Here is a 19,869-nt window from a genome sequence, read left to right as displayed (position 1 = left end):
GCATTAACGTGTCAGTGTCTTTAACTTGCGCTTTGATATGCAACATGAATTGCATGTTAAATAATCTGAATCGTGAGTTCATTGCTTCACCAAACTATATTGTTGTATAAAAACTAATTTGGTTACATGATGAAATTGGCTCCGTAATGCCTTATATCGCTTGAGCCTAAGAAAAATCAGTCAGTTGTGGAATACTTCGACGGCATGTAAGTGCAATGAGTCATTAAAAACAGTTGAACATGCTTACCGATATAAAACTGCCTAATTAATCTGTTCAAACATTAGTGATTTTAAATGTTACACTTCAAAAAGGGCGTAACTCAAAACTTCAACGATCTTCTCATTCAAAACTCCGACCAGAGGTTACAAAATAAATAAAACACTTACTATGGACCAAATTCTGATGGTTCATCTTCTTCTTCTCTTCTTCTTGGCATTTACGTCCTCACTGGGACAGAGCCTGCTTCTCAGCTTAGTGTTCTTATGAGCACACTTCCACAGTTATTAACTGAGAGCTTTCTTTGCCAAAGTTGCCATTTTCGCATTCGTATATCGTGTGGCAGGTACGATGATACTCTATGCCCATTGGCGTAGCTAGGATTTTTTTTCCTGGAGGGGGCCTAGGGGGCCCTAGCAAATACTAGTTTACATAAGTCATAAAAATCAAGATTTTCACAAATTCCGTAGTTTCAACAGATTTGCATTGATTTTATTTATTTGTTAATGTATTGTTGTTCAGTGTAATTGTTATCAGTGATATTTGTACCATGCCCACACAGTTACGGATCACCCACAGTGACGGATCAGTTTGGCGTTCAACATCGGATAACTCGCTTAAAACATAAACGTTGACCTAAAACATATTTTTCCCATGTTATACTATTTGTCTTCTACCATTTGTAATGTTAAGCACAACATTCAACCGCTAAATAACGGTGTATTTGACAAATGTTCAGTTGATACCACACAGCTACCATTATATGGTCGTTTTCTGTAAGAAGTGCCGTCAGCATTCATAAGCCCCCACAGGTGGTAAAATTCAAATGTTATACAATACAACATGCTCATTTGTTTCGATTTAGTGTGAATTCATCTTTGGAAACCATTTTTCTCGATTGTTGATTCTAAACACCGAATATTAGCACTTCTAACTAGTGATCCATAATATGGACCAGGAAATGATTGTTTACCACGGTTATGGATCACTTCCAAATAATGTAGATTTCTGCCATTTTAAGCATTGGATTTGACATTTTCAGACAATAGCACTAAGGATAAAACTAATAAAACAACAAGGTTTGTAAATTTCATTTTTTAGCAGACAAAAATGGGTGGAAAACTTGGTGTGGAGAGAAAACAGTACATGTCTCACTAACTACAATGCAGTATCACAACAAAAATGGCATTCTACCCTTGTTTCCAGCTCTAACACTACTATTTTTTGCAGTAATATATGACATATTGATAACTTTCGCCAAATCATGGAATACAGATGCATTGAGTTAAAAATCGCTTGATTTTGCGCACTGATCCGTAATATGTCACAATTTGATCCATAATATGAATATTGATCCATAATATGGTTTTCAGAAACCGATACAATTTTTAATTTTTATGCAATCCTATGTAAATATAGCACTCAAAACAGTCTGCTAACCGAAGTTCCAATTTGAAACGATTCAATTCGTGCATATAAATTACAATGTTACGCTTTCCATGTCGTTTTATTGAATTTTATAGGTTGGACTCCACACTATTTGATCCATAACTGTGGGGTCATGGTAAATTTCAATTTTCGCTATCGAAAAGATTCATTTCAGTCGAAAATCCTTCAATAGTTCTAGCAAAAGAAAAAAACTGACAAGAATGTTCTTTGTGATTCTTTCACGATTTTTTCAGGTATTCAACCATGTGCTTTGAAAAGATTCCTCCTAAAACTCTTACAGGAATTTATGAATTATGTACGTACTTTTCTGTGCCTTCTTCAAAAACTCCTTTACCAGTTTTCACTGAGTTCGTCAGGGATTCCCACGGAAAATCATGCTATGACTTTCTGATCTCACCAGAAAGTTTCTCAAAAAATCTTTATCGAATTGCTTAAAAATCTTTTGAAGGGTTCTGTCAGTCAATGCTTTAGAAATTCTTTTAATCATTTTTCCTAGACGGTCCTTTACGTACATATTACATATCAATCTCATTTGTTAGTTTAAAGTATCCTCAAGTTGTTCATTGATAATTTGTTTAGGATTTTCAGGAATTACTGAGGATTTCTTCAAAAAAAAAATAGTACAAAAAATTGTAGGACTCTTACCAAAATTGTTTTCGAGATCACCAACCAAGGATTCATTCCACGAATTATTTAGAGAGTTCTCCAACAGTTTTTCCAACTTTGCTTTTGATGTTCTGCCTAAAGATTCTCTACAGGATTGTTTGAAAAAAATCGCAGCAAAAATATCCAAACTTCCTACAAAAAAAGTAAATTATTCTTCCAGGAGTTATTCTAAGAATTGCTCGTAATATTCCACAAAAAGATCATAAGCAAATAAAAAATATTCAATTGGGAAAATCGCATTCATGATTTCTCAAAGAAGTTCTCCGCAGATCTATCTGCATTTTTTTTCACAGATAATTTCTTTTTAGATTTTTTTCTAAATCCCTCATTTCTTCAAAACTCTCTCGAAAATTTTATTTTTCCAAAAATTCCTAACTAAGAAATGTTTAAAGAATTTTAACAATTCTCTAAAGTTCCTAGCGGAATACGTTTAATTGATCTTTCTAAAACTCGTACGCGAAAATACTAGTAATATGTTCAGGGATTTCTAAGAGAATTATATTATTGTCTCCCGAAAAGTTTACCAGATATTCATCAAAGTATTTTCAAAGACATTTTTTTCTTTAAACTGCACTAACGATTCTTCAGGGAATTTTTTGAATGATTTTTTGATCATAATTACTAAATTGTTGCAATTTATACTTTCACTTCTCAAAAAAAAATCTGCAGAAGTTACATCAAGAATTCTTCCAGGTTCGAGAAATAACTCAATTTATTTTCGAATGGTTATCTCAGGATTCTCTCATAAATAACATTTTTTTGGTTCAAAAACTACTCCAGGAATATCTCAATATTTTTAGGAATTGCTGTACAAATTCCTCTATGAATCACTCCATACCTATCAGATTTCTAGAGAAACACTTACAATAAATAAAATTAGGTTTGTCATAAAATTCTGGAATTGAATAGTAGAATTTCTGAAACTTGTTGACAATGTACCTCACAGAAAAGCTTAAATGGTGCTTGCAGGATTTACTACAAAAAATCTTGTTCTTTTTCTTAGTTTTCACAATAATAGATTATTAGTGTTGAAACGGATGTAATTTTTACTGAAATCATAGATAATATTTTGTATGAATTCAGAAGTTTCATGATACTTTGGTGAATATAATGTACATCAAAATTCTACAGAAAAAACTTATTTTTCCTATCTTTAGAAGTTCCAAACAATTTTTTCTATTATCGATAATTTTTCAGTACCATAGAAATTAACGCGAAAATATTGTCGGTATTTTTTTTAAGAAAATTTCCGAAGATTGTGGTATATATTCGTAATGTCTGATTTTGGTAAATTTAAATCTTTGGGGAAACTTTTGCATTACTTTGAAAATTTGTTGAGGAATTCCTTATGGACTTTCAGAAATGAGAAACCAATCTGAAATTTTCTGAAACTTCTATAATTTACCTTTTTTTTTAGATTTTTGAAAATGTTGCTTCAATGTTCAATGTTCCTCAAAGCGTCATGTGAAGGAAGAAGAAACAAAAAAATGTAGAAGCAGGTAGAACAATAGATGGGCAATGATACAATGAAAGATAATTTATGATCTTTTCTCTAGAGGTAAATTACAGGATTACCTCTCCAATAAATTTACAAATAAAACAAATTTCTCAAGTAGTTCTATCACAATCTTCCTTAGAAATTATATTTGAAATCTATCCTTCCTCGACCTCTGGTTTTCTAGAAAGCCAGAAAGTCTTTAGAAATTCCGCCCTTGTATCGCACAAAAATTTACACCAAGAATATGGATTCTGACAATAATTGGTGGAATTATTTCTAGAGAAGTGTTTTACGGAAGATCAATACAAATTTCTTTATGAATATCTTAATACAGGTCGGACTCGATTATCCGGGGTTTCGATTATCCGGGATTCGATTATCCGGAATTTTAGACTCGATTATCCGGAATTTGATTTCGAAATTGTCGAATCAATCCGTAGCAGCTGTCAAATCAACATTTGTTATCATAAGTTAAGTCGCATAAAATCACTGGTCAGTTCGGTAGGATATTTATACACTCGCATTGTATGTTATTATTCATCACATAATATATGCACGCATATCGCCTCCACTTTTGTACGTAGAATTATTATGTGATGAATAATAGCATACAATGCGAGTGTATAAATTTTCTACCGAACTAACCTGTGATCTTATGCGACTTAATTTATGATAACAAATGTTGATTTGACAGCTGCTACGGATTGATTCGATTTACCTTGCACGAGTGTACGGGACGAAACAAATTGTACAAATGAACTCAGAAAAAAAAACCTTTCTATGCGAGGAAACTCATCAATCTGACGATTTTATCCACCGTGTTTTGTGGGTTTGATGTAATTTGTAGGAATAAACGAGTTATTATGTGAACTTTTATGCGACTTCTGGTTGTCTGGGTAGTTTCAAAAGCAAAAGTTTTCCTGGGGGTTTTTATCAAATTTCCTCTGAAGATTCGAAAGCAAGAGAAACTTCGAAAACTTTTTTTGTTTTTTTTTTCAATTCTTGAATAATCTAAGAATTTAAAGCAAAATATCGGAAGAATTAAAAAAAATTTTTTTTGAAAACTATTTAAAGCATTTTCGCAGAAGAATTTTTATTAGAACTTTAAGCGAAGTATCTCAGTATTAGATATGATAGAGTCAATGATTTTTTGAAGGAATTAATATATTGTTCCGAACAGTGAGTATCCGAATACGTTGCGTTGCATAGTAATGAAGTAATTCATAAATCGCATACTGAAAGCTTTCATGTTTTTGCTTTCTCAATCGTATTCCGATTGCTTATGAAGGGCTATTTTAGAGTGAATAGCCATCCAATCAGAGTTCAGAGTTGAGAAGACATGAGAACTTCCATTGCTGGCCACGCCCATCTTTTCCGTTACTGGGATACGAAAGGATAATGATGATATGTTATCTACTTAGCAAGAGGTCAGCGACTCACCGACGCCTCATAGATAAAGTATATATGGATGGGAAGGAGGGTGAGTGAGTGATGGTCTAGGATTCAACATAAGCGAGTGATAGGGGTTGGAACCGGAATTTCCTCCTAGTGTTCTGCCGAGCTGTGAATCTCCGAATACGATAAAAATACTGTAGCCTGAGAAATTTACGTGGGTTATAGCTACGCGTCGGACCTTAAGCAATTTTTGAATACCTCCAGATCCAGATGACCAATGATTAATGTTAACACAGATTCTAAAACTAGAAGAGTTTTTGAGAACTTAAAAAAGAATGGTGCGAAAATATCGAGAAACGAAAGAGTTATCGCTATTTGAATATTTTTACCGTACAAAATGAATCTGCTAGTAGAGGGGTTATGCTTTCGGTTGTCGCGCGTTTCACCGAAGCCAGAACGCCACGCTGATGCTGTATAAGACAAGCGAGATTTTCTCTTAAATAAAGTAACTACTAAAGAGATTTTTGGCAATTACAAGAGTCATGTATATTGATTCAGAAGATTTTGCTTCATGTTAAATTGTTTTTTTTTTATCATCAAAAATTCTGGGGGGGGGTGTTACTGGATGATTCTGGAGGGGGTCAGGCCCCCTTGGCCCCCCTTGTTCCTACGCCAATGTCTATGCCCAGGGAAGTCAAGGAAATTTCCTTTACGAAAAGATCCTGGACCGACCGGGATTGGAACCCAGACACCTTCAGCATGGCTTTGCTTTGTAGCCGCGGACTCTAACCACTCGGCTAAGGAAAGCCCCTAGATGGTTCATAGCTGAGAGAGACTCGCGAAGAGGAAAAATATCAACGTCATATGCAGCCCAGATTCCGCTGTCACGAAACGTCAAATTCAGCCCGTCGTTTTTATGGCTGAAAAAGTGAAAAGTATTGTATTCAAAATAAACTATTATAAAAAAAACCTCAGTCAGCGAAGCAGTTTTTGCAAAGATGCTGATAAATCTAAACACAAGAATTAAATGGCATTAAATTTCACTAAAAATGCCGTTTATGCTTCGGTGTGATGCAAACTCAAAAGTGTTTTGCTGAGATGACCATGTGAGAGCTTGAACGGCTTGCGCAATATTGATATACTGAGTGGAATAAGAAAAAAACTTAGCAATCGCAGAAAAAGAAGACCGTCTCCGCGAGTCTCGTCTCAGGTTCATAGTAAGTGTTATTGATATTGAAATGCGCCATAGAGTTTCAGTTGGATGTGTAATCACAGAGTTGTGGACAGAACACTTTTGTATGTTTTTAAGGGGATGAACCCAAACTTTTGCACGGAGTGAATGTATTGATAATGAACAAGCCCTAAACTAAAGTTCCCCTTAGTAGTCTAAATGGCTAACTAGCTCATTAAGCGTCTATTTGCTTTATTTCGAGATAGGGTGCAAAACCACTTGGGCACTTCCATGATTAAATTTGACTTAGGGGGTTTTTCTCGGCCGAATTGTCTGAAACTTTGCATCTTACTGCGCTGCCGTACTACGCATATGGTGGTTAAAAATACTCTGTAGCTTTCACAAAAACCCACTGCCCTAGTGAATCAAAAGTGCCAAGAATAGGATCCGGCTCCCTACTATGGCTATCAACGGATGTCTGCATGCGTTGAGTTAATAGAATTTACAGTAGAATATCTAGATCTTGAAGGCCATATCTTCAGGGTAGTTTCAGGATGACCGAGATTATCCAAAAAGAAATAACCCAATGTCATCCCAATTATTTTTGACGGTCTGTGAATTGCATAGGGTCTATTTCGCAATATTATCCAAAATATTTTTTTGCTGACTACCGTCAACGTACCAGTATCCGCTCATGTTCCAGTAGCCCGCTCACGAGTACAAAAAGTAAGGAAATTTGAGTAAATACACAAAGAAATGTCCACAGTATGATTCTATTTGTCGATTTGAATTGTATAGCGGCCAAAGTTTTCAAATTTACGTTGTGTAAACTTATCTTTTTTCAGTGTGAGCGGGCTACTGGAACATGAGCGGAAACTGGTGCACTGATGGTATTTAGGATTTGAGGTACAAACGGTTCCGGGTCATTTGGCCGAACGCCGTTTGGCCGAACGCCATTTGGCCGAATGTCATTTGGACGAATGCCGTTTGGCCGAATTTGAAAAAAAAAATAGTGAACTACAATTAGCATGTATTTTGTAATTAATTTTAAAGCTGAATTTCAAAGAACAGTTTAGAGGAACATCCTAGATGTAAGCAATTATTCACTTCTTTTCTAGCGGAAATAACTGCCAGCATTTTGCCACCATAGCTGCAGCAGGTTTTCGCATTGCAGCTTTTGTCAGTTACTAAAACGGTTCACGACTTATTCGTCCTTCTGTAGCATCAGTTTGCTTCAATCATTCTGATCGTACTAAGTAAATTAATTAATTTTTAACAACCACAAGTTTGGTTTCTTCTCCACAGCAGGGAAACAGTAAGCTAATTTGACGTAAGTATTTACCGAGTCGTCCGGTTTACTGATATACGCAATAAACGGCGCAGATTTCAGTTAACACTTTGTAATATTAGTCTTGGTGAAAAAAGACATCTCACCTAAGTTATCCCTTGTGCTGAAAATTATATGTTTTTAATAGAACTCTTCAGGAACGTTATAACACTTAATTCCAATAACTATGAAAAATATTCAAATATGAAAGAACAGCATATGATCAAAAGAAGGAAAAATCTCTTAAAAATTTTAAGTAAGTGTAACGCAAATAATTGTTATATCATTATAACAAAAAAGAACTGCCGATGATATAAAGAAGGTAAAAATCCCTTTGAAAATATGAGCTAAATTATTGCCAATAATAATTAAACTAGTACAAATATAAAGAAAAGGCTATGTTTGAAAAAAGGGAAAATTTCTGATGAAAATATAAAAAAACTTTAAACCCTTACACACCGTTGTTAACATGACATCCGGCCTCATCGCAAAGATCAACAAAATAATTAGTTGATCAGTTATTTGGCCGCATTTATAAATGCTACACATCAGTATTGAAAAAATAGATATTTTTGTTCGTAATTCGGCCAAACGGCATTCGGCCAAATGACCCGTTCGGCCAAATGGCGTTCGGCCAAACGGCATTCGGCCAAACGGCATTCGGCCAAACAGCATTCGACCAAATGGCCGGACACCGGTACAAACTTATAAGTATATTGGAGGCCTAAGCTAACTCTGCGAGAAACCGTTTAACACCGGTTGAATTTTTGTAACATATTATTCCTGATATATAATACTTCAAATTAACGAGCATAGTTTGTTACACATTGAAGAATTTTGAGTTTGTTACATGCTCAGAAATGTTATAACTGAGAATCTTCACGAATACATCAGAAGTTCTTAGTCATCCAAGAACTTGCGGAAAGACAGTCTATAAGATCTACAAGGTCTACCAGCGTAACAACTGATTGTTTGATAAGCGGTACACGTCCAGTAAACTCTTGTTAATAAGCTGAATACATTGTTAAGTTCAGAGGGCACTTTTTTCATCCAATAATATCCTGGAACATAGATCATAGGATCTACGTAAAAGACAGTGTACTTATACCAAGGTGTAAGGTTTGTATGCCATACTTCAAAACGATGAATATTCAACTGCTTAGGCAGAGTCCGGCAATTCAATGCAGCACGGTATAGGTAGAGCTCAAGATCTGTACCCCACGGAGTCCTTGTAGGACCAAGAACATCGGTATGAATCGAAACTATTCTCCGTTTACTCATGTGAATGGCTAAAAGTCTGTGTCATAATCAAAACCTATCAATAGGCCATTGGTTACGCTTAGATCCTGAGGCCTATATTCATTGGAGTCCTTGGAGGACCAAGAACATCCGTAGAAATCAATTTAATATTCCGTTTAGTTGTATGAAGGGTTAATCAATAATACGCAACTGTTTAGGCTTGTAGATCCTTAAGCCTGTATCCCGTTGAGTACTTGGAGGACCAAGAACATTGTTACTTATTCATACCATCAAAAGATTGCTTATCATATCAGTAGATTGAAGGCATTTATTCCAGGAAGTTTTTAGATGAACCTGTTGTACCCACATGGTTACAAAACTGAGGACGAAACAAATGATTCTTCAAATACCAACATTGTTCTAGGTTCCAGTTGTAAGGTGTTCTTCTACTTATGTAGAATAATATGCCCAAACTCTTGGTAAATCCTCCGAAAATTAACCTAGGGCTCCTTAGGTAGTTCCTCCGGAAATGCTTTCAAGAGCTCCTCGAGAAGTTCCTCTAGGAGTTTATCGGAAAATTCCTCTAGAAGCTTCTGTAGGAATTCCTTTGGAAGAATCTCTGGACGGTGCACTAGAAGTTTTAGGAGTTTTTCGGTAAGTTCCGTTACAACTTATTTCAGAAGATCCTTTAATATTTCCTCCGGAAGTTCCATTAGAGGTTCATCTTGAAGTTCTTCAAGAAGTTCTTCCGTAAGTTCCACTAGGAGTTTTCCGGGAGTTCTTCTAGAAGCTGTTCGAAAGTTTCTCTTGGAGCTCTTGGAGAAATCAATTCAATACTCCGTTTAGTTGTATGAAGGGTTAATAGTCTATGTCATTATTAATAATCAATAATACGCAACTGCTTAGGCTTGTAGATCCTTAAGCCTGTATGCCGTTGAGTCCTTGGAGGATCATTGGTACTTATCCATACCATCAAAAGATTGCTTATCATATCAGTAGATTGAAGGCATTTATTTCAGGAAGTTTTTAGATGAACCTGTTGTACTCACATGGTTACAAAACTGAGGACGAAACAAATGGTTCTTCAAATACTAACAATGTTCTAGGTTCCAGTTGTAAGGTGTTCTTCTACTTATGTAGAATAATATGCCCAAACTTTTGGTAATTCCTCCGAAAATTAACCTAGGGCTCCTTAGGTAGTTCCTCCGGAAATCCTTTCAGGAGCTCCTCAAGAAGTTCCTCTAGGAGTTTATCCGAAAATTCCTCTAGAAGCTTCTGTAGGAAGTCCTTTGCACTAGAAGTTTTAGGAGTTTTTCCGTAAGTTCCGTTACAACTTATTTCAGAAGATCCTCTAATATTTCCTCCGGAAGTTCCATTAGAGGTTCATCTTGAAGTTCTTCAAGAAGTTCTTCCGTAAGTTCCACTAGGAGTTTTCCGGGAGTTTTTCTACAAGCTGTTCGAAAGTTTCTCTTGGAGCTCTCCGGAAGTTTCTTTAGGATTTTTGTTAAGGTCCCCGAGGAGTTCTTCGGGTAGGAGTTTCTCCGGAAGTTCCTGCAGGAGTTTCTTCGGAAGTTATTACAGGAGTTCTTCGAAAATTTCCTGTAGCAGTTCACCCGAAAATTCCTCTAGAAGCTTTTCCAAAAGTTCATCCGGAAGTTTCTCGGATTTCTTTCGGCGGTTTCTCCGGAAGATCCTCTAGGTGATCCCAGAGAGATTACCCAGGAGTTTATATGGAAATTACTGTAGAATTTATCGCAAAACTTCCTCCGGAATTTTCTGGAGGTTTCCCTTGGAGCTCTTTCGGCAATTCCTCTAGAGATTCTTCCACAAGTTTCTCTGAGAATTTCTTCTGAAAGTTCCTTTCAAAATTCTTCCAGAAGTTCTTCTAGGAATTCCTCCGGAAGCCCCTTCTAGGAAAGTTCCCCAGGGACTTTTCTGGAAGTTTCTCTGAGGATTTCTTCTGGAAGTTCCTCTCAAAGTTCTTCTGGAAGTTCCTCTAGATAATCTTAGGGAGGTTCCCCAGGAGTTTTTTTTAAGTTACTGTACAATTTATCCCAAAACCACCTCCGGATTTTGTAAGTTCCGGCAAGGCCTCTAGAAGGCCTCCGAAGTTCCTGTCAAAGTTCTTCCTGAAGTTCCTCAAGAAATTCCTCCGGAAGCTCCTCTACGAGTTCTTTCAGAAGTTTCCCTAGGAGTTCCTATAGAGTTCTGTTTGATATTTCGACCTTGACGCTGGCTCCTACGGGGGCAGGTGACGAGGGCGGGATAAGACATATCGAGCGTACGTCGAGTAGTGAAATGGAAAAGCGCCGCGGATCGTTAGTAGTGTTTGACCTATTGATCGAGTCGTTTGCTCTTGCGTGGGCGAGTGATGAACACTTGTTCGGGCTACAATGCGTTCATCGAATTATGTCGCGAATCCGATTAGTCGTGATTATATCATGGATCGCATCACCAACCATTGGTGACTCCCAGATCTTTATCTTATCCCACTATCCTTTCCATGACAACTGTGGAGATGCAGAGGTATACTCGGTCTCTAGTAACAACGGTTGTCTAACTAATATTCCTTTCCTTCCCCGATGACTGTAAGGACGTGGCCGGCGCCGTTATTGACTTTTAAAATTGGAGCTCTCGATTTGTGCACATTGAAGAATGGTAAGCTAATCCCAATCCCCATTCATAAAATCCCTGTGCAACTTCGATTGTTCTGGTCAATCACGGAGTAGCAACTGCGAATTGTACGGTCATCTATGCTCATGCTCATTCTCAAGTTTCCCTAGGAGTTCCTATAGAAGATCCTCTAGGAACACCTCCAGAAATTCCTCCGTAAATTCCTCCAACATGTACTACCACAAGATTGCTTATGAGTGTTTCGGAAGATCCTCTAGAAGTTCTTCCACAAGTTTCCCCAGGATTGACTTCGGAAGTTCCAGTTGGAGGTCTTCCGGAAATTCACTAGGAGTTCTTCCAGAGAGTACTTCCAGAAGTTCCGTTAGGGTTTCAACCAAAAATTTCGCTAAGAGTTCATCTGAAAGTTCCTCTACGGGTTCCTTCAGAAGCACCTGTAGAAGTTTCTCTGGAAGTTTCTCCAGATGTTGCACTAGGAGTTCTTCTAGAAGTTTCTCTGGAAGTTCCTGCAGAATTTCCTCCGGAAGTTCCTGTGGGAGTTTCTTCAGAAGTTCCCGTAGGAGTTTCTCTGGAAGTTCTTGAAAGAGTTCATCCGGAAGTTCCTGTAAGAGTTCCTCCGGAAGCGACCTACGATTTCTTCGGGAATTCCTCCAGAAGTTCACCAAAGAGTTCTTCCAAAAGTTTCTTCTCAGGAGTTACTCCGAAAGTTTCGCTAATAATTCCTCCAGAAGTTCTTTCAAGCATTCATTCCGAAATTTCCGAGAGTTCATTCCGAGAGTTTCTTCAATTCAGAAGTTCTGCTGCAAATTCCTCCATAAATTCCCCTGAATGTTCCCCCGCAAGATTGCTTAAGAGTTGTTCGGAAGATCCTCTAGAATTTCTTCCACAAGTTTCCCCAAGAATTACATAGGAAGTTCTACTAGGAGGTCCTACGGAAATCCGCTAGTAGTTCCTCCAGAAGTTTCCCTAAGAGTACTGCTAGAAGTTCCGTTAGGATTTCAACAGGAAATTCCACTAGGAGTTGCTCCGAATGTTGGTCTACGGGTTCCTTCAGAAGCTACTGTACATGCTTCTCTGAAAGATTCTCCTGAAGTTGGATTAGATGTTCATCCGGAAGTTCCTTTGGGAGGCCTTCTAGAAATTTTTCTTGGAGTTCTTCCGGAAGTTCCTCTAAGATTCCTTCCAGAAATTTGCATAGAAGTTCTTCTAGAATGTTTAGTAAAATTTCCTCCTGAAGCTCTCCCGTATGTTTCTGTAGAATTTCCTCCGGAAGTTCCCTGAGGAGTTTCCCCGGAAGTTCCTGTAAGAGTTCCTTTCAGAAGTTCATGGAGGAGTTCCCTTTCTTCCTACTGCAGAAATTTTTCCCGAAGTTCCTGTAGCAATTCATCAGAAAGCTCGTCTACGATTTCTTCCGGCATTCATCCGGAAGCTCCTCTAGGGACCTCCAGAAGTTCTTGTGGAAGTTTAATCGGAAATTTCTTTAAGTTCCGCGACGAGTTACCCTTGAGTTACTCCAGAAGTTCACCAAGGAGTACTTCCGGAAATTTCTTCTCGACGAGTTACTCCGTAAATTTCGCTAGGAGTTTCTCCGAAAGTTCCCGTAAGAATTAATTCTGGAAAGAGTTCCTTTAGAAGTTTTCCCAGTTCTGTTGTTCCCCTGGAAATTGTTTCTCCGCAAGATTGCTTATGAGTGTTTCGGAAGATCCTCTAGAAGTTTCCCTAAGAGAAGTTCCGTTAGGATTTCAATCGGAAATTCCGCTGGGAGTTCATCCGAAAGTTCCTCTACGGGTTCCTACAGAAGCTCCTGCAGAAGTTTCTCTGAATGTTTCTGCGGATGTTGCACTAGGAGTTCTTCCGGCAGATCTTTTGGAATGTCTTCCAGAAAATTTTCTTGGAGTTCTTCCGGAAGTTCCTCTAGGATTCCTTCCAGAAATTCACCTTGAAGTTCCTCCTGAAGGTTATGACGAGTTCATCCGGAAGGTCTTGTAGAAGTTCTTGCGGATGTTCCTGTAGAATTTCCTCCGGAAGTTCTTGTAGGAGTTTCTCCAGAAGATACTGCAAGAGTTCATGTAGGAGTTCCTTTTATTCATTTTGCAGAAGTTCTTCGCGAAGTTCCTGTAAAAAATCATCAGAAATTACGTTTAAGATTTATTCCGGAATTCCCTAGGAAGTTTTCCTAGGAGTTCATATAGAAGGTTATCTAGGAACACCTCCAGAATTTTCATCGAAAATTTCTTTGATTCATCCGGAAGTTAACTTTCAGTTCCTCCAGAAGTTTACCAAGGAGTTCTTTCGGAAGTTTCTTTTCCAGGAGTTCCTCCAGAACTTCCCTTAAGAGTTCATTCCGAAATTTCCCCAGTTCTGGAGTTCCCCTGGAAATTCCTTCGCAAGTTATCCTCAATGTTCCTCCGCAAGATTGCTTATGGGTGTTTCGGAAGATCCTCTAGAAGTTCTTCCACAAGTTTCCCCAAGATTTACTTCGGAAGTTCCACTAGGAGGTCCTCTGGAAATCCACTAGGAGTTACTCCAGAAGTTTCCGTTAGAGTAGTTCCAGTAGTCCCGTTAGGATTTGAACCGGAAATTCCGCAGGAGTTCATCGGAAAGTTCCTCTACAAGTCCTTCAGAATCTCCTGTAGAAGCTTCTCTGGAAATTTCTCCGGATGTTGCACTAAGTGTTATCCCGGATGTTTTGTTGGGAGGTCTTCTAGAAATATTTCTTAGAGTTCTTCCGGAAGTTCCTCTAGGAAAAGTTGGTTTTCATGGCTACCTCGATGGACCTTTGGATCGCATTCGAACTGGTTTTGTGTTCTATAACCCTATACATCCCGAACTAGATGGTCTTGATTATTTTACTAAGGTCGAACTATTGCCCCACCTTACTCTACATAGAAATTTCGTGTCTTTGACAAATTACAATCACATACTCTAGAACTTTGCCGAGGACACAAAATATCATATTATAGTTTTCGTAAAAAAATAATTCTTTCATCGCACTTTTAGATGGATTGATCACCTTAAGCTCCTTTTATATCCTTTTAGGTTCTTCAAAAACACCAAATATCTAGAAACAACAGCTTTCAAGTTATTCCATTTAGATCGTAAAATCGACGATTTGAAACACTGTGACGTTGCCCTATATTTCCATCCGCCTCACGCTCCATCTCGAATGCACTCACATCCGGAAGTTATGCAACCCTCACAACGTCACGATGCGTTTCGCCGGAAAATTCCCAACCTTTCACTTTTTCGCACTTGAAATTCCTCGCACAACAAAATCGTACTGCAGTCCACGAATTTTCCACGCGATGTGTTAAATCGTATCGACCGTCGGCCCTCGTCGTGGGAAAAACCTTGACCTTACAAAAGCCAACAAGCGAACTGCGCGGGTCGCACGGAATGCACTTGACTCCTCTCAACCTTGACTGACTGACTGTCTCGATGGAGGAGGGAGAAGAAATTCTCTGTCTTGGAAGAACAGCTGTTTGTCGTTTACTGAGCGCCACGCCACGCCACCCCAAAACAAAGCAACCAACCGATGCACGACGATGGTGACGATAATGGAAACTGAGAAGATCCCGAAAAACAAAGTAGGCGCACACGACAAATATAGGGACGAAGACGAAGACAAAAACAAGCCGACGAAGGCGATTGCTTTGCTCGGGTTATCAGAACTAAAGCCAGAAGTGGCGCTGGGCAAGTGATTTATAAGCGCGTCTAGTTGGCACTGTCGCCGGAGGTAAACTAGACCCGGGACCCGTTCATCATCGTCGTCGTCGTCAGTAGGCCGCGATTTTTTTCTGGCTAACGAGAGATGGGGACGGAAGTAGGGAATATGCAAAATGTTCGTCTCCATTGAGCTGGTCGGTCGATGGCTGATCAGGGTGGACGAGACCCCATCCAGTTGATAAATCATATTATGTATTAATAAAAACAGTTATAAAGTGGAAAATTACATTAAACAGTCGCCGCGTGTTCGGTGGCACTGGTAGGAAATTTCGAGCGATAAAACGAATCACAGTGCTAAATCGACTCCGATTGAATTGTGCACTTTTTTCCGTGTGCTAGCTCACGTAGAGCGAGTTTTGGTCAGTAGTCAAATATATTAATTTGCCACTTAGCGTAGTAGGCGCTCTACCCGAAACGGAGGGGGTTGTCGCTGTCTATCGGACAAGTACCAACCGTTTAGTATTATTTGACGCATGAGGTTTACTGCCCATATTCGCATAATTGTCACATGTTCTATGCGATTTCCTATGAACATGGGATAGTTATGCGAATAGGGACAGTTTATGGGAAGTTAAATTCGTTTCGAAAAAGAACAGATTTGAACTTAAGCTTTCAATTTGACAAAAAAATCAAGACAAATGTTTTTCGATTTTTGAAATTGATGGCCTATCATTTTATCTTATCGCGAAATTGCTCGTAGGGTAACTGGGGGTAAAACGCGCCCTCTAAGGAAGGAAGCGTATTTAGCTATGAAGAACATTATTAGAAGCCATTTTTTATTCATTATCTCATAGACAAACATGTTTTCTACCAAATAGTAGAAACAGCCATCCATTTTCTTTTTTCTGGAGATAATAAATCATTTTTTACAAAATGCTTGCTTATCTGCATTTTTATTTTTTGCGGGGTAAAACGCGCCACCTGATCTCGGCGTTAGTCGTTCGTGCGCACGCATGCGCAATCATGCTTGCAAATACGTTGCATATATTAGGGCGTTTGATCAGATGTTATTGTTCGATTATAGTATACATGCTGATTCGAAAAATGTGCATTTGTAAGGTTCGAATTGGCACGTAACTACAGCGTTCCATTACGTTTGCTAGAATTTGAATTCAAACGGCTGTTTTGGTGTTATGAAATAGGTGTGGCCGTTTTGCCCCACGAGTTGATTAAAGTTTAAGTCCTTCAATACGCTTTTTAAGGTTGAATTCACCACTTTTTTCGCATGCAATACAAACTATGGGAGTGCACAAGTCGATTCTCGGTGATAGTTTCAAAAGTTTTGTTGTTTATCGGCCTGAAAAATGGCCTAGAAAATAACACAAAATTACAACGAAAACATCGAAAAACGTTTTTTCGAGTTTTTCACGATTTATGCCAGGAAAATACTTAAAAATATATCTAGAGAAGCATTTTAATACATTTTCCATCATCTCGGGTGAAAAACAGCGTACCAAAGCACGTCGTTCGTTCAAAACAAGGGTGGCGCGTTTTACCCCAACGGCGCATTTTACACCCAGTTCCCCTAGAACTAAATTCTTTCCGCTCTCCTATTGAAGAATGCATAAGAGATTCCTCCTTCTCTACCGAGAGTAGAATCCTGAAGGGATTCATCCATCTCTTCCAAGAGGAGAATCCTGCTGTTATTTCTCCCTCTCTTCCGAGAGGCTCCCTGTCTTCCGAGAGAAGAATCCAGAAGGAATTTATCACTCTCTACCGAGAGGAGAATCCTAAAAAGATTCCTTCTTTTCTACAAAGAGAAGAATCCTGAAGGGGTTACTCCCTATTCACTGATAGGAGAATCCTGAAGGGATACCTCCCTATATACTGAGAGGAAAATTCTGAGGGGATTCCTCGCTCTTTACAGAGAGGATAATCCTGAAGGGATTCTTTCCTTTCTACCGAGAGAAGAATACTGAAGGGATTACTCCCTCTCTACCGAGGAGAATCCCGAACTGCTTCCTCTCTCTTCTGGAAGGAAAATCCTGAAGGGATTCCTCCGCTTTTTCCTAGAAAATTTTGAAGGGATTCCTTCCTCTCTTCTTCTTCTCAGTTCTTGCTCCTCATTCCATATTCGTCACTTCTCATAGATTTGCCCTCTCGGGGGAATTACTTTACCCTCTCGGGAAAATTATTTTACCCTCTCGGGGAATTGCTTTACTCTCTCGGGGGAATCACTTTACCCTCTTGGGGGAATTGATTTACCCTCTAAGGAGAGTTCATGCATTGCCCTGACGTATTTCACCACATACCATACCATTAAGCATAACACAATAAAGTCGGCTTTATTTGATGAATTCTCACAATACTGTTTTGCGATTGTGTTCCAAGTTGTTTAGTTTATATCTTCTCTAGTACCCTCTCAATCCCTACAGAGAGGAGGATTCTTAAGGGATTTCCTCCCTCTCAGTTGAAAGAGAGAATTCTGAAAGAATTTTTCCCTCTCTATCGGGAGGAGTATCCTGAAGTGATTCGTCGCTCTCTACCGAGAGGAGAATCCTGAAAGAATATTTCCTCTCTACCGTGTAGGGAATCCTGAAGGGATTCCTTCCTTTCCACTGAAAGGAAAATCTTGAAAAGATTCCTTTCTCTCTTCCCAGAGAAGAATCATGAAGGGATTCCTCTCTCTTTACTGAGAGGAATATCCTGAGAAGATTCCTCCCTATCAACCGATAGGAGAATTCTAAACAATTTGCTTCATCTCTACCAAGAGGAGAATGCTAAGGATTCTTCCCTCTCTTCCGAGAGTAGACTTCTGAAGGGATTCCTCCTTCTCTTCCGAGAACAGAATCCTGAACAGAATCAGAACAGAACAGAATCCTGAAAAAAATCCTCCCTCTTTTTTCAGAGGTTCTCCTCCTGAAGCGATTCCTCCCTCTGTTCCTGAAGGGATTCCTTCCTCTCTACCGAGAGGAGATTCCTGAAGGGATTCCTCCGTCTCTACCTAAAGGAGAATCTTGAAAGGATTCTTTCTCGCTTAGAAAGGAGATTCCTGGAAGGATTCCTTTCTCTCTTTGAGTGGAGAATCCTGGAAGTATTCCTTCCTCTCTTCGAGAGGAGAGTCCTGCATAGGATTCCTCCCTCTGTTTCGAGAGCAGAATCCTGGAGAGATTCTCCCTTCTCTTCTGAGAGGAGAATCCTGAATAGGATTCCTGCCTCTCTACCAAGAGGAGAATCATGAAGGATTCCTCCCTCTTTCCTAAAGACGAATCCTGAATGGATTCCTCCCTCTTTCCAAAAGGAGAATCCTGAAAGGATTCCTTCCTTTATTCGAGAGGAGAATCCTGAAAGGATGTCACCCTCTCTTCGAGAGGAAACTCCTGAAAGAATTGCTTCCTCTCTTCAAAACATGAATTCTTAAAGCATTGCTTCCTCTCTACGGGAGAAGAATTCTGAAATGATTGCTTCCTCTCTCCGAGATAAGAATCCTGAAAGAATTGCTTACTCTCCTCGAGAGGAGAATCCTAAAAGGCGTGCTTTCTCTCTTCGAGAGAAGAATCCTGTCAGTATTGATTCCTCTCTTCGAGAAGAAAATCCTGAAAGTATAGGAATATGAATAGGAATGAATTTTATTTTACTTGACACTTAAGAACTAAGTTTTGAGTTTAACAGAAAATAGGAAGTAGGTAGGTTAAACAAGAATGGCAGTTGTTTGGTAAACTACTCGAGTCTTGCATATGCGTGTAATTTATTGCGCGCATATGGAAGCACTTTAAGAAGATTATGGAAACAAGGAAAAGGTTTCGTTACTGACTGCATGTTTTGGTAGGTAAAGAATTTGGATGGAGGTTTCGGGTTTTTTGTGTCACGCTGAGAAAGTGTTTAATTTATGACGGAAAATTATATTGTTTTATGATGAAGCCCAAGAAATGTTGAAACGAGATTTGTGGGAGAACTGTGCCACGACACCATAGATAGGAAATCCTGAAGTTATTCCTCCTTCTTTAACGAGAGAAGAATTTTGAAAGAAGTCCTTCCACTCTTCGATAGGAGAATCCTGGAGAGATTCCTCCTTCTCTTTTTTCGAGGAAAATCCTGAAGGGATTGGTCCCTCTCTACCGAGAGGAGAATCCTGAAGGAATTCTTCCCTTTCTACCGAGAGTAAAATCCTGAAGGGATTCCTCTCTCTTCACAAAGAGGAAATCCAGAAGGGATATTTACCGAGAGGAAAATTCTGAAGGGATTTCTCCCTCTTCACAAATAGGAAATCCTGAAGGGATCTTCTTCTCAAACGAGAGAAGAATTCAGAAATTCTTTTTCATCGATAGGAGAATCATGAAAGGACTTCGTATTTTTTCGATGAGAATTCTTAAGGGATTTGTCTCTCTTCACCGAGAGGAGAATCCTGAATGGATTCCTTCTTCTCTTCCCAGAGGAGAATCCTAAAGTTATTTCTTCCTCTCATCCAAGAGGAGAATCCTTAAGGGGTTCCTCTCTTTCTACCGACAGAAGAATCCTGAAGGGGTTACTTCCCCTCCACCGAGAGGAGAATCCTGAAGGAATTCCTCCCTCTCTTCTGAGAGGAGAATCCTGAAGGGATTCCTCTCTCT

At 38.9% G+C, this 19,869-nt stretch overlaps 1 protein-coding gene across 3 annotated transcripts in view; it reads right to left on the bottom strand.

Annotated features, from left to right (window-relative positions):
* LOC5567111 (cytosolic purine 5'-nucleotidase) overlaps positions 1–19,869 on the bottom strand; it is a 200,609-nt gene that overhangs the window by 38,022 nt on the left and 142,718 nt on the right. The window contains exon 1 of one of the 3 annotated variants that reach the window (XM_021839126.1): positions 14,770–15,339. The exons of the other annotated variants lie outside the window; for them this stretch is intronic. The gene's annotated coding sequence lies outside the window, so the exon portion shown is untranslated. Of the gene's footprint in view, positions 1–14,769; positions 15,340–19,869 lie in introns of those variants that run through there. 3 annotated transcript variants of the gene reach the window in all.

This window comes from Aedes aegypti, chromosome 1 (genome assembly GCF_002204515.2).
Source record: "Aedes aegypti strain LVP_AGWG chromosome 1, AaegL5.0 Primary Assembly, whole genome shotgun sequence".
In the NCBI taxonomy this organism is placed as follows: Eukaryota; Metazoa; Arthropoda; class Insecta; order Diptera; family Culicidae; genus Aedes; species Aedes aegypti.
The sequence above is the reverse complement of the archived record's forward strand: the minus strand, read 5'-3'. Positions and strand labels throughout refer to the sequence as shown.